The sequence below is a fragment of the Rattus norvegicus genome, chromosome X, assembly GCF_036323735.1.
Source record: "Rattus norvegicus strain BN/NHsdMcwi chromosome X, GRCr8, whole genome shotgun sequence".
NCBI lineage: Eukaryota > Metazoa > Chordata > Mammalia > Rodentia > Muridae > Rattus > Rattus norvegicus.
In genome coordinates this window covers 107,592,611-107,607,290 of record NC_086039.1, presented here as the reverse complement: position 1 = coordinate 107,607,290, position 14,680 = coordinate 107,592,611, and the positions used below count along the sequence as shown (strand labels likewise).

The 14,680-nt window shown below is 40.0% G+C and overlaps 1 protein-coding gene across 7 annotated transcripts in view; it reads right to left on the bottom strand.

Moving 5' to 3' along the window:
- The window catches only part of Pwwp3b (PWWP domain containing 3B), a 34,154-nt gene extending 19,925 nt beyond the window's left edge, over positions 1-14,229 (bottom strand). For 2 of the 7 annotated variants that reach the window (XM_063280256.1, XM_006257303.4), the window contains exons 1-2: positions 7,317-11,082; positions 1,401-1,457 (exon numbers count right to left, since the gene is read on the bottom strand). The gene's annotated coding sequence lies outside the window, so the exon portion shown is untranslated. Of the gene's footprint in view, positions 1-1,400; positions 11,083-11,104; positions 11,253-14,005 lie in introns of those variants that run through there. The other 5 variants (XM_063280255.1, XM_006257304.4, XM_006257305.5 and 2 more) reach the window with 4 other exon arrangements.
- Positions 14,230-14,680: the final 451 nt, after the last annotated feature.

Below are 14,680 nucleotides of genomic sequence, written 5' to 3'. Positions count from 1 at the left end.
GGCTGGTATTAAAGAGACTAAACATTGACAAGAGAGATTTCAGAAAATGATGCAGAGTAGCTCATATATTGAAAAAATATCAAACATAACTTTAGAAATAGCCCAGAAGTTGTTAATGTAGTTAAGCATTCTTAATCCTTCAAAGCCAATAATTCCACTCTGAAGTATTTATTCAAGAGAAGGTAACCACCCCCCTGTCTGGCAAGGGTCTGCTTTGAATTCTTTAACTACTTTAGCCATAATCATTAAATCCCTTAATGAATAGTTACACAAATTATAGAATATCCATATCATTCAATACTCCTTATACATAAAAATATTGCATGTATAAATAGAATACTATCTATCTGTTGATGAATATGGTGAAAAATGCTAGAATCAAAAGATTACTTTATTGTTCCATGTACATAACATCTCAGGAAAAGAAAGTCCACAGAGACAGAAGTACGTTGCTGATTGTCAGGAAGTAGGATAGAGACAGTACATGAGCTACAATGAGGTCTGAATGTCATATTGGAGTTAACAAAACATTCCATCACCCTATTGTATTGCTTTGAGACTAAGTTTGTTAAAGCTCATCAATATGTACAGTTATAAAAGAGTGAATTTAACTATGCAAAGTATGCCTCGATAAATGTGAGTCTTCAAAAGAAGAGAGCATCCGCCAACTAGAATATAACCCATAAAATCAATTACATTTTACTCTGATAGTAATGAGAATACACGGAGTTTGAGTTTTTCTTTAGATTAACTGACTACCAAAGAAGGCTGTGTGTACCAAAAGTAAGAATTAAAATATCCTTTTAAGGGCTTGAGACCTCATATGAACAATGCCAACCAATCAGAGCTTCCAGTGACTAAGCCACTACCCAAAGACTATACATGGACTGACCCTGGGCTCCAACTTCATAGGTAGCAATGAATATCCTAGTAAGAGCACCAGTGGAAGGGGAAGCCCTTGGTCCTGCTAAGACTGAACCCCCAGTGAACGTGATTGTTAGGGGGAGGGCGGTAATGGGGGGGGAGGATGGGGAGGGGAAGCCCATATAGAAGGGGAGGGTGAGGGGTTAGGGGGATGTTGGCATGGAAACTGGGAAGGGGAATAACATTTGAAATGTAAATAAGAAATACCCAATTTAATAAAGATGGAAAAAATATCCTTTTAAATACAGAACAAAACCTGTTCTCTATTAAATTATTTTAATTTCCAATAATATTTTATTACTGTGTTAATTTTTAAAGCATTTGGGAGGCTTCCAAGACATGTAACTTTTGATATGATTATGTAAGCCTTGTAAGCGTTCATGCCTTTGATGGCAAGCTCTTCCTTTGAGTTAGCAAAATACAAATGTCAAAAAAAAACTTGAAGATGCTAGTATCCTACAGCTTACGAAACTTACTCTCTTTGGCTCAGCTTTAATTATCCTGAAGGCCTTCCATGCCAGTCAAATATATAGCTGTAAGGAGAGAGAAGAGGTAAGAAAGATGGGGAAAAAGAGTAGTCAAATTCTATGACTCAAGATGGGAGAGCTGGTTACTCATGTATTCCCCTAGAAAAGCAGCTTCATAATCCCGAAGAGATAGCTTACCTACATTATACATATCAGTATTTTTGTGCATTATAATATGCTCAAAGACCATTGTGAAGTCAATGTACACTATTAAAGACATTGTTAAAATAATCTTAGACCTTCAAAGGACATGCAAACTATTCAGTGACCCTTAGCATTGAGGTACACATAACACAGTATTCCAATGTAGTATATCATTGCCAGGGAGAAAAAACTCAATAATCTTTGATCAAATGTATGTAGCATGACACAAAAGCTTTAAAAAAGAGAGAACAAAAACTAAGCAGATCTGCATACCATCATGACTATGGAAATCTACAGAATGCCAATAGAGAGGATCTCAGTGTGAAGGCTGTGGATTGTGTAATGAGAAACCTTTTAAAGAATAAAATCCAAGAAAAGGACACCAGGGCCTCAGAACACATCATCATAACACATATATAAACAAAGCTCTATTATATGCCCAGACTATTAGACGGTGCTGTTCCTCACTGAAGGAACAGACTGAAAGACCTGTCTAGAATCCACTACTGGAAACTTGAAGAAATGTGTTCCTCATAACTCTGCGGCATCTATAGGGAAAAATCTAGGAAGGACCAGACTTATTCTTATCACCCTGATTCTAATATTTTGCTGAGGCCATAAGAGAGACAGTAGACCAAATATCTAAATACCAATTTTCTCAGGCAGGTGCTATGGCAAGGTGCTTCGATAGAATATTTAAAGCATGGGTTTGGAACCCAGTTCTAACTGTATTAGCAGACTGAATGGGCAACTTGTACTGTCTGATATTAAAACATATTCCACATCATAAATACCTTTTAGAGATCAGCAGCAGCCTAAGTGAACAACACCAGGTACACACTGACCAAGAAGAAGGTGATAAAAAAGTGTTCAGTATAAACCACAGAAGGTCTAAATATGGACATGCCTCATTAGTACATCTAGATTTAGGCAAGGAATCATTCAGTAAGCTTTTAATCATTCACAAAAGCCTTTAGGTTCCAGGAGTTTATGTTTGATTACCTGGCTTAACCAGAGAAGCGATCATTTTAGATGCCTGTGTAGGTGCTTCTAAAAACTTACAATGAGCTTAAATAAAGGGCCAGGGAACTATCTCAGTCAGTAATATGTTTGCCATATGTGGAGATCTGAGCTTGTGCCTGAAATCTCAGTTCTGGAAAGGTAGACAGAAGATCCTTGGACCTAACCAATCTAGCCAAGTCAAGGGAACTGCAGGCTCAGTAAGATATCTTACCTCCAAACATGTGAGGAGCATATAAATACACCCGAGCATGTGCCACCCCCACGAACATATACATAATCCAATAAAAAAGCTTGAGAAAGTAATTAGAATGTATAAAACTAGAAGATGGCTGTTTATCAAAAGAGTTGGGGAGGGCAGAGGAATGTTTCAGCGGTCTGTAATGCTCGCTGCTCTTTCAGCTAACCAGAGTTCATTTTCCAGCACACCACCAGGAGGCTCACAGCTGCCTAGAACTCCAGCTCTAGGAAATCCAACACCCCTTTTCTGGCCTCCATAGACACACACACACACACACACACACACACACACACACACAAATAAATCTTTAAAACTTAAGAAAAAGTTACAGGCACTAGGTCAAGATATACAACTGTGGCTTGGAAGATTATTTAAATTATTTTACGAAGGTACTTTTATAACGTCCTAGGACATAGTCCTTATTGCAGTCACTGTATGAAGGGAGTGAGTATGTGTGCTGTTGACAAGTGGGACACAGGCAAGGGGAGCAGGGAGTCCATCAGGGACACCATTTCCATTATTACTTTAGTAGTCTTGGGGCTTTCACAGTTTAGTCTAGGGATTGCTCTTTTAACTTGGGTAAGTTGCCAGAGCTCTTTATCTACCCCTATCAACCAGATAGAATTCAGCGTCTGTGTCTCCTCCGCTGGCCCAGATAACATAGTAACCTATCATTAAGAGGATGACAGTCAGAGGTTTGGAAAGACTGACATAGCTACTTATTGTCATGATGCTTTCCAAGGTTTTCTTGTGAGGCATACAGTTGGCTTGGACAGGACTTCCAAAAGTAGCTATCATTGTGAACATTTTTTCTAATATCATTGTAGAGTTTTAACATGCATTTTCCTCAACTTAGAATCATATACAGAGGAACTCATTAGACTTTGAAAACATCACAGTTAACAGCATTTCAGTTGTTCTGTGGACATACTAGGATACACACACACACACACACACACACACACACACACACACAGCCCTCTCTCTCACTCCAGAATCACTAGTAGAGATGGCTGTGGTTCCATATAATTCCAGCACTAAGGAAGCAGAGACAGGCAGAGGGCTGTAAATTCTAAGCCAATCTAGTCTACGTAGCCAGTATCAGGCTGGCCTGGACTATAGAGACCTTATCTCAAAAAAACAAACCACAGGGGGCTGGAGGAATGGTTAAATGCACCGGCTGCTTTTTCAGAGGTCCTGGGCTTGAATCCCAGCAGCTACGTGGTGGTTCACAAACCATTTTACCTCTTGTACCAGAGCATCATCACCTTCCTTTGTCTTCAAGGGTATTGCACGTAGGTGTCGCACATACAAACCCCATACACACAAAAAAGAAGCAAACAAACAAAAAGAGCACTGGCAGCAGTGCACTGGACCAAACAGCTCTGTTTCCTGTCATGATCACATGACTGAAAGTTGTCTTGATTCTCACTCCAGCTGAGTTCCAGCGGAGCCTTTACTCTGCTGGATATGTCTACATTTGCATTGCCTTTTGGGGACTCAAAATGGCTCACAGGACACTGCCTGTATCACTTGCAAATGGGATATTAATGGAGCCTGTGCCAAAAGGGAAACAGCATTTTGAGTAATTTGAAAGCTGTGGCTCACTGCTGCTACCCTGTATTGATTAGAAAGTTGAGTGGTCCTACATACTACAAGTTTAGGAAAAGAAATACAGATTGAAAGCATTACTTCTACTGAGGTCCAGTGTTTTCTGAACCATAATAAAGTAGAAGGAAAACAAATCAAATCATTGGCCACGGAGAACCACCTGTACTTATTTCTTTACCAGAATTACAACGTGTGATCTTTTAATTTGTTATGCTATGACTACTGAACCAGAAACCAAAGAAGCCAAATCTTCAACATCATGTTTTTCATATGAAATGTTTTATGAAATGGGAAGGCCCTTACCCCCTGTCACATGACCCGCATTGGCCCTGTGATCCAGCTGTGTTGATTCTCACTCCAGCTGCTTTCCCAACAGAGCCTTGACTCTGCTGGGCACGTCTGCAATTGCACTGGCTTTCTAGTGCTCTGATGGATCACAGGTACGCTGCAAATGTGCTATTAACTGAGGTGGTGCCAAAAAGGAACAGAGAATCAAACTAATAAAATGGGTTTTAGAAATCATAAATAAACTTCCCCATCAAAACTCTTGTACTCATGCCATTTTGCTAGCAAACATTACCAGGCAGAGACAGAAGAGAATGGAAATAACAGAGCTTTCTGTCTACTATGAACCAATCCGTATGAACTCCATTTTAAGTGTTTAGAGTCCTCACATCAGTTTTGGATGGGGCTTTGTCTTCCTTACACACAGACTTTTTCAAATGAATTCCCATTATATACTACATGCTGTCTTGCACTTTTCTAATACAAAATGTGTTTCTCTGTTTTGTTTGCTCACTTCATAAAAAACACTTGTCTGGAGAAAAATTAGGCTATCTGGTAAGCGCCCTCTTGTGTCCAGAAGCAGAACTATCATGCCCTTGGAGAAGAGTGGGAACTATATCTTGCCAGTCAGCAGCTTAGGCTTCTAGAATATACCAGGCTGAAAAACCAGAGCTTTATTATGCATTGCAGAAAAGGTGGAATCCAAATGTCTCTACCTACAAAAGTCTTTACTATAAATTTCATGTTTACTGAAAATATCAAATATGGGAAAGCTACAAAAAAGTATAATTTTAGAAAGACTAACTACTAAAAATTGCCTGTATACTTTACATATTCATATATACACACATGATTCCGTACTATTACAAACCAGCTTTTCTTGTTTGTTTTGGTTCTTTGAATCAGGGGTGCTGTTTGGCAACCCAGGTTGATCTGGAAATCACTTTGCAGTCTCAAGCGAACTTTAAAACTCAAAGCAATCCTCCTGCCTTAGGCTCTTGAATACTTGGATTACAGATATAAGACACCATACCTGATGGTTTGGTTCATAATAATGCACTGTTTCAAATTCTATCCCTCCACCCTCCAACTTTGAAGCATGTTATATCAAGTTTTTTTTTTTCAATATTACTAGAAAATGACTAAATGCAGGTCAGAGATGATTTTAAATCCAGCACATTTGTTCATGCCTACATTCTCATCGTTCATTAGGCTGAGGCGTGAGGATTGCCATGCACTAGCCTAGAATTGCATAGTTCCAGGGGAGGCTGGTTTATACAGAACTTGTCTCAAACAAAACAAAACAGAACAAAACAAACCAACAGAAAGAGGCTATAAAACAGAGATGGTAAGACTGCTTCTACCCCATCACATACAAATTCCATTAGAAAATCAACACTCCTTTTTCCTGATTTTGGTGACACACACTTTGTTAATCATAGTTTTTCTGCTTAAATGACTTAAAACACTGAGGCCATTCTAAACTTCCTTTTCTTCCACTGACTTCTACTTTGCAGACAGCTTTTCAAATCACTACAGCTTCACTTTTATTTGGCAGCTATGAAACATTCCATAGGATTGAAGTATCGTGCTGCATAATACTTTTAAAACTGCTTAGAGAATTAAACCAAGTCCCCTATCTCACTTTTAAACTGAGATAACACAGAAAAACATAATGGTTCTTACAGATCACTGTTTTCTCTACCTGTGGCCTGAGAGGAGTCCTCACCAGCAGGAAACACCCAGGGTTGTAAGTCTACACAACTTGGCTCCTTGTTTGACTGGGTCCAGGAAAAAAATCCTCTTTCAGCAAAAGCAAAGGGTTATGAGAGCTCGTATCTCTGTGGGTACTTATGTATGTGTCTGTGAGTGTGTGTGTGAGTGCTCAAGTGTGTTTGAGATAACATAGTCTGCTGTCTCAGCATCATTTTGCTTTCCAATTATAAAAAAAAATTATCCAGGAATAAAGCAATTCTGAAAATGCTGGGAACAGTTCACATAAAAAGAAAAGGTTTTGCTTCACTTCTGCCAACACCAACTATACCCAAACAGTGGGAGACTCAAGGAGTCTAGTTTCCCGCCCCCGCCCCCGTTAGGAAAAGGCGCATTTTTTTTACAAGTGATATCACTCCACAGCGTATCTAAATCTCGTTCCAAGCTCATGTACCTTTCTATATCATTCATTTAATGTTTGCGTTTTCTGCCAGTTATTTTTTTTTGGCAGAATGCAAATGTTTAAAACAAAATCCGATTTAAAAAAAAAAAAAACTACCAGAGACACAAACATGGAATGCCACGTAAGAAAATGAACATGAACGGCATGCCTCACTGAAGTCTTATTTTAGAAGCTGCAATCTGATCACCTCTCCCCACACTACGGACTTTCAAATTATCCGAAAACCCCAAATTCCTAAAGATTAATTCCATCCGAGTTACGACAAATCTATCAAAACATTATTGCGTTCCCACCTCTCCCAGGCAATACTCTCTATTTTCTTTCTCCACCTTCCCACCAAAACGCGAAGAAATTGCCAGAAAATAACGGGCTTTAAGACAGCCATTACCTCCTAGCTCCTAGTCTGCTGCTGCCGCCGCCGCCTGAGAAGTGCAACCCCTCCCCCAGGACGAGCGCTGCTGCGCGCTTCCCACCAGCAGGCATAAGCTCCGCCCCTTCTCGTGCTGGGGGCTGCAGGGAAGAGCCCCTGGGGAGGGGCGAAAGCCAACTCAGACTCAGACTTGTTACAGTCTGCAAAGGAAAAACATGGGCTTTTTTTTTTTAAGCTAGAAAGCAGAAAGGCAACATGTGTCCTTTACTTTGCATTCAAAGCATCAGGGCAGATGATTCCCTCCCTGAAAAAAATGCAGAAATATCTTTAACATATATTAAAGACCTAGATAAGAATATCTTTTGCAACACACAAAATGTTTTGTTTTGCCTATTCTGCCACTTTATTTCTGCAAACTAAATTGAGGTCCAGCTGCTCAAAATGTCTTAAAAATATTTGCCATGGCCCGCTTAGTGATTGAGGTGAATTAATAATACCTTATTAGGGGGAAATTAAGTCTTTGAAAGGTTAGTTTTCCTGGTCCTGATGTTGTTATATTATGCTCCCTCCACCACTTGCTGTGGTGTGTGTGTGTGTTTGTGTGTGTGTGTGTGTGTGTGTGTGTGTGTGTTTCCGCATGCGCCCATGTGCGTGCGTGCCTGTGTGCGTGGTGTTTGAGTGTGTGTGATGTTTCTGTGTGTGCATATATAATTAGGTCTTATTCATCCTTCTAAAACTTTCACACATTTTAGTCATTTCTAAATATGAAACACTAATTAAATTCTTTGAAGAAATGTGTATGTGAATATACTGAAACCAAGGAGGGAGACCTTATAGTAAAAAATAGTACGCCAAAATGGGAAAACTTGACAAACTTGGTACAAGTTTGTTTTCAAGGCAAAATATCTCTCTTCTAAAGTGGGTGCTGCGCGCCTTACACCTATAATCCCAGCATTGGGGAAACTGAGGCAGGTAGCTGGGGGGGCAGTAAGGGAGCTTAGGCTACAGAGTGAAAATCTGGACTAGAGAGTAAGCACCTACCTCAAACACTAAACTAACAAAACCCACCGAAAAATGAGACGAAACATCAACCTTCAAGGCAGCCTAAGGTAGCTCTTACATGTTAATTAGAAATAAACAGCAGAGTAAAAATAAATGGACAAAGGACAAAAGGACATTAATAGGTTATGAAATTCTAGGGGAATGCTCTGCTTCCTTGTAAGCAGGTCCATGCCGAGCCGTTCCAAATATGTTTGTCCCTGTACTGCTAAAAGCCTCAAACCAATTTGGCAGTATTTACTTAAATTTGGTGCTTTCTTATAAGGCCCACTTGACTTTTACCATTATCGGTGTTCTGCAATTTACCATTGTACTAGAGCTTACTTACACTTTGGCGTCTCTGTCCCCGTCCCCGTCCCCGTCCAACTCCGTTTTCTATCAGTTTATTCAGTGGCGTTCTTTAAAACCCAAACACTCAACATAAAAATAGAGGGCCATACGAAATATATCCACTGACTTTAATCATGAAAAAGATGCAAATGTAACTAAGACTTTAGTCATTTTTTAAAGCTCAGTTTGACTGAAAAGCAGCAAAGAAACTGTAAAATCAACAGTTGGTAAGATTACAAGGGGGTAGAATCACAGTCCTGCTATAAACCCAGAAAAGGTTTAACAATCAATTTAAAGTCAAAGGAAGTCTGTCTGCTTACAATATGCTTTCTCTCCCCATCACCATTCTCTCCCTATCCCTGCACCAGGGTGCAGTGTGCCTGTTTGCTAGAATGCGAGGTGATATTGTTTACTCTTAGATTTTGAGGAAATCAGTGACTGTAATCTGAAACTGAGTGTGGTTCAACATCACAACCCTGGTGCTGAAGACACTAGCAAGATGCTGCCACCCTTAATATTGTCTCTGTCTTAGCATATTTTGGTGCACCATGCCTTTGTGCTGACCATAACTGGCATAAATCACAACATCCTCCTAACCTTAGAGCCCGTATGGCAAGCTGAAGCTTGGTGGTCAGTTTGCTTTCAGAGCTACCTGTTCCTGTGATAACAACACTGAATGCCATAAACTTAGGCAGGGAAAGGCTCATTTCACTCTGCTTTATTAATGATTAGCCATCCCTTCTTCCTGAGCTTTAACTCTGATGTGGTAGTTCCTAGGGAGAGCTTTATCTTACCCACACTGCCTGGGGATAACACTTCTGAGGTTTACATCCCTTAAGATAATGCTATGCTATGTTTAAAACCAAAAATTCTAAGCTATTATAAGATCCCATTAATTAACAGAGAGAACAGGTAACATGAATAATCTCCTGACAATTTTAACAATGATGAACAGAGAAAACAGAGCGGGACCGTTAGCAAGACTCTTCCTGTAATAAACAAACGGGAACAAGAAGAAAAAAAAAACTGTTTGCACTGGGAACTCCACAGAAAGAAGCCATCATTCTTCCAGAGATCCTAAGCAGAAAGGTCAGACAATGTCAAAGTGATTCTGTATCCGCTTTGGAAACGGAATAGAGGGTTTGTTGGTGAGGTGGCGGTCTCTGTCGGTAGGCTCCAATGTCAGGATTTGCAATGGTACAGGGGAGCACTACGGTAATGTTTTTCAAATAGGAAGTCAGATTGTGGCTTTGAAATCTTTATTACCTTTCTTCCCACACAAATTTAGGTTGTCATCTCCACACCCCAGATAGCCTGTTCAAAGAGGAGTGAGTCACACGGACCTCTAATGTTAAACCTAGGTTGTTCAATATCAAACAGTAACCACAATTTCATGATGTGATAATAAAAAAGTGCAGCCCCCTGTAGTGTTTTCCAAGAAGCCTTATCTTATTAGCCTGGTTTTCATTTCCCTGAAAATTCACAAGGTAGCTTAAAGAAAATATTTTCAATGAGTGAGAACCGGGTTAGATTAAAACATAACCCCAAAGAAAGGGGACTAGATAAAAAGCTTACTCAGACAAGTAGAAAGGTGGGTGGACAATGAGAGTGGAGACAGGGTGCTGGTCAGAAAAGCAAACAGAATCAGAAGAAGGCAGGATGGACAAGACCAGGAAGGACTAAGATAACAGAAACCGGATCCCTTATCTTTAGCCTTTTTCTTCTGTTGTAAAAGAAGAAAGGGAATCGAGTAGGAGGGTCTTTGGCACTGTGGGGGACATTATTTGTATTCCAGGATGACTGGAGACTTCTGGGCATCTCTTGGTTCTACTGGAGAATGGTAGGTTTTAATGATTTCTGAGCTGCTGCTGCTGCTGCTGTCCCATTTATCCAAGATAATTGAAGAAAATCTCGTGGACAAAAGACAGAGGACTCAACTTCAACAACACAGCACAAACTCTGGAGTCGGGAGATTGGTGATGGTTGCCAGAGAAGAAGTGAGTGCCTTAAGCCACTATGAATACTATGCAGGAAAGCACACAGATTTCCTTCTAAGGAAAGCCTTGGGGCCTTTAAGCAGATCTTAAGAAACCCTAGTAACTGTGCCTGTGGTATGTGGAGATAACAACCTACAGCAGTTCTCAAGGACTCGCTATTCCGGTTTACAGGCCGGCTTTGGGATGGCCAGTACCATGACTTCTCTTTAAAACAGGAGGGGCTTTCTCAAACTTTCATTCCACAGCTCCTGGCTTCCAAATAGGGAGCCAAATAAGCTGTACCCCAAATTTTCAACTGAAACCTGCTCTGAAACAAAGGCAGTTTTCAATTTAAAATACTACAGATCCACAATAAATGAACCTTTGCGATCTCAAAATGTTTTAAATGTAAGAAGTCTGATGAAACCGGAAGTGTCTTACCCTCTGTCACAGGCTCTCTGGTAGTCTGACACTATGGTCCAGCTGTTTTGAGTCACACTTTAGCTGTTTGCCCAGCAGAGCCCTCACCCTTCTGGGTCCTTGTACGGCTGCACTGCTTTTCTGGTCACAAGTGGTACCAAAGGCAGGACTAGGCAAAAGGAAGACAGAAAATAAAGTCAATAAAGTGACAAATGCAGAGAAACTGCCTGTCCACACTCTGGCTGTCATGAGGCACAGGAATGCACATCCCTTGGAGTCTCATGATAGGCTCATTTTCCCGCTTATTCATATACGTTGCAATGGTTTTTAGAACAACCCTGGATTTGTTTCATGGTGAAAGACTCTCCATCCAGAAAATTATGAGGTAGAGACATAAAAGAAGGGACCCAACAGTTTCCTTGCTTGCTCTGTTAGCTGCATTCTATCAATCTACTTTGGGTTTTGTTGTCACTCTGGGTACATTGTAAATTCTCACAGCACTCACTCTCTTTGTATGGAGTTTTCATACTATATACAACAGATATTTTCAATCACATCCTGTGCAAATGTGTTGTCTGCTAAGACAAAACAATTCATTTGTTTGTCCACTTTATAAAAATGATTGCCTGGAAAACATTTAGGAGACCTGGGAAGTGCCATCTTTTGACCAACACTAGAACTGCAGACAATCAGTTGAGGGACAGTGGGAGCAACTATTGGTTTTCTCGAGTTTCCAGAATTATCATTCTCAGCTTAAACATCTCCTTCCTCTGTCATCTCTCTGGCTTTCTCTCTGTTTCTCTCTATCTCTCTTTGTCTGTCTCAGTCTCTCTCTGTCTCGCCATCTTTCTGTCTCTGTCTCTCGGTGTTCTGTACAAAAACAGGATCACAAACTTCTCATTCTAGGGTTTAGGTTATAAAATATCCAATGCTTATTATTTTAGACTTGTATTACAATAGTGATCAAAATATGACAGTTTGCTTGACCTATTACTATATGTTTTATACTTATAATTGAATATTTTTGAAATTGTCTATTCCTCAATAATATACTTGGCATTTACATATCAATAATTTCCGCATTATCATTGGTGAACTATTTTAAAGACTTCCATATCTCTAGATTTTAAATTTTCTCCTAATGAAAACTCAAATATGCTATTTTTAAACTGAAGATATGTATATAAGTTGAAATATTTTTCTCCCTAACTGATTACATTCCCAATTAAAAAAATTACCATTTGTATATTCATTTTTCTCTTATACCCATTCTATTAACATACAATACTCTTTTTTGTAAATGATTTGAGAGTATAATATACAGAAGTTTCTGAAACGTCCTTAATTTTAGCGTGACCCTTAAACCTATTATCATCACATTTAGAGTTATTTCACTTTTTTTTATTAAGTGTGTGTGTGTGTGACTGAGGTGGTGCATGTGTAGTTGCTCAGTATACACGTCCTGGTGAAGGTCAGAGGTAAAGTCAATTTTCTCCTTCCATCTCCACATGGATTCTACCCACTGAGCCATCTGGCCAGGCCATAGGCACTTTGTTCTTTGTACAACTAAATAATGTTCAATGATAGCCTGCATATTATCTCCTGTATACTGAACATTTTCTAAATACTTTCTCAAGAGTATATAACTATCTCCTCTTTGAAGCAGTCTGGACTATAGCGGAACTGGCTGAATTTTAAGCAAGCACAGGGAATTGGGTAAGCAGCCTTCTCAGATCCACAGGAAGATCCAGCTGTAGCTTAAGACAATGGAATGCATGTGGGCATCTGTTCAAGCACCTGTAACAAAACAAATTATTCCCCTTCGCCTCCATTTTTATATCTGAGTGCAAAAGTCCTTACATGAAAGTCTCTAATGAAACCCTGAGTGCTCAGTATGCTCTGCCTGAGTTGTTTACTACTTTTGATTGTATTATTTCACCACATGTACACTTGAATGCACTTCTTGAAATTACATGTATTCAGTCCTCATAGACAGTTCCCAAGTAGCTTTTCCCCCTGTCGTTTGAAATTCTCTCTTCAGTTAATTTAGGCCGATGGAGTACCTACATCCTCAGTGAAACATGAAAACACATCGGGCACTACCTTTGATGTTCTTTGATATGAGGCATCCTTTATTATTAGATGTACCATTTATTCTGTTTATTGTAATGACTGTTTATTGCTTTTATGATCGCTCAGGGTTTGGTTTTGAGACAAGGCCTAGTGTAGCCTCCACTAAGTATTGGAAGCTGGCTTTTAACTGCTGATCACCACCCCACCTCCCAAGCACTGGGAATCCAGGCTTTTACCACCCCCATGCCAGCCTCTCACTCTTACCTTTTATATTTTTATACCATTCAGGACTCATCCTCTTGATAGGTAAGCAGAGATGTAGAAAGAGATCATCTTTTACATATTATTAAAAATTTGAATCTTTTAAAACACTGAGTTTCTTTGACAAATAACCACATTTCGAGCTCCCTGAAGCACTTGAATTTGCAAATTATACTTTATTGTATTCTATTAATCAGAATTCACCAAAAACATTAGTATCTGTGGCAAACACAACACATAGTAAGCTGAAAGCCAGCATCCCAAAGACTTTAAATTTTCATTTACGACATCAAAACTTTTCTTTCAAAATACAAAAGATTAATTCGCGAAGATTTTTCTAGACATTTACCATAGCCACCACAGCTTTTTGACTGAAATACCAAATGATCCATTCAAAAGTTAGTGTTTGCGACCTCGTGAAGAATTATTTTTCCTCAGGTGTAATATGATCGCCACCCCTCTCCCATTGGACTTTTAAAAGAACAATCTGGAATACAAAGCTCAGTTATCATTTCTCTTATAGAGGCGACCCGCACAAAGCGACACCTCTTTTTCTTACTTTCACCCCTCAGCCCCGACTTTTCTCACCTTTCACACCGAAATCTTCTACAAATCTCCAAAAACACCTACTTCCAGGACAGGCCTGAAGACGCAGCCTCTGGAGCCCGCCGCCGCCGCAGCCACCGCCGCCGCAGCCGCTGCCGCCACTTGGCCACCGCGGCTCTCCCTTAAGCAGTCTGAACCTCACGAAAAAATGTGTATCCCATGCGAGCCCCGAGCGAGTGGCCGCCCGCGCCTCAGGAGCCTGTATAAGAGCAGCTCCACCCCGCCCACTGAGGGCGTTCTTGACTTCTTCTCCGCCCCCGGATGCTCCGCCTCTTCTTGCGGGAAAGGGGGAGAACAGGAGGGCTCCCTTGCTCTGGGGAAAAAAATACTAAAACCAATGCATGGCACAAGCAAGTTTCCTTTTAAAGATTTTGGTACAGTGTGGGTCCCGAATATACCTTCAATTTCCGTCCAAATACATGAGTGACTCCCGATGGAAAAGAAAAAATAAAGAGGCAGCTGTTATTTTCATATAATAATGATGTAGTTAAAATAGTCCTCACGGTTTTTGCCTGTTCCTTGTTTTTTTTTTTTTTCTTTCATTTTTGTAGTTGTTGTTGTTGTTTTGCTGGCCATCTTTTGTGTTTGTTTCTCTCCCCCTTCTCTCTGTTCCTCCTTCTCTCCTCCTTCCCCACCCTCATTTTTTCTCTTGTATGA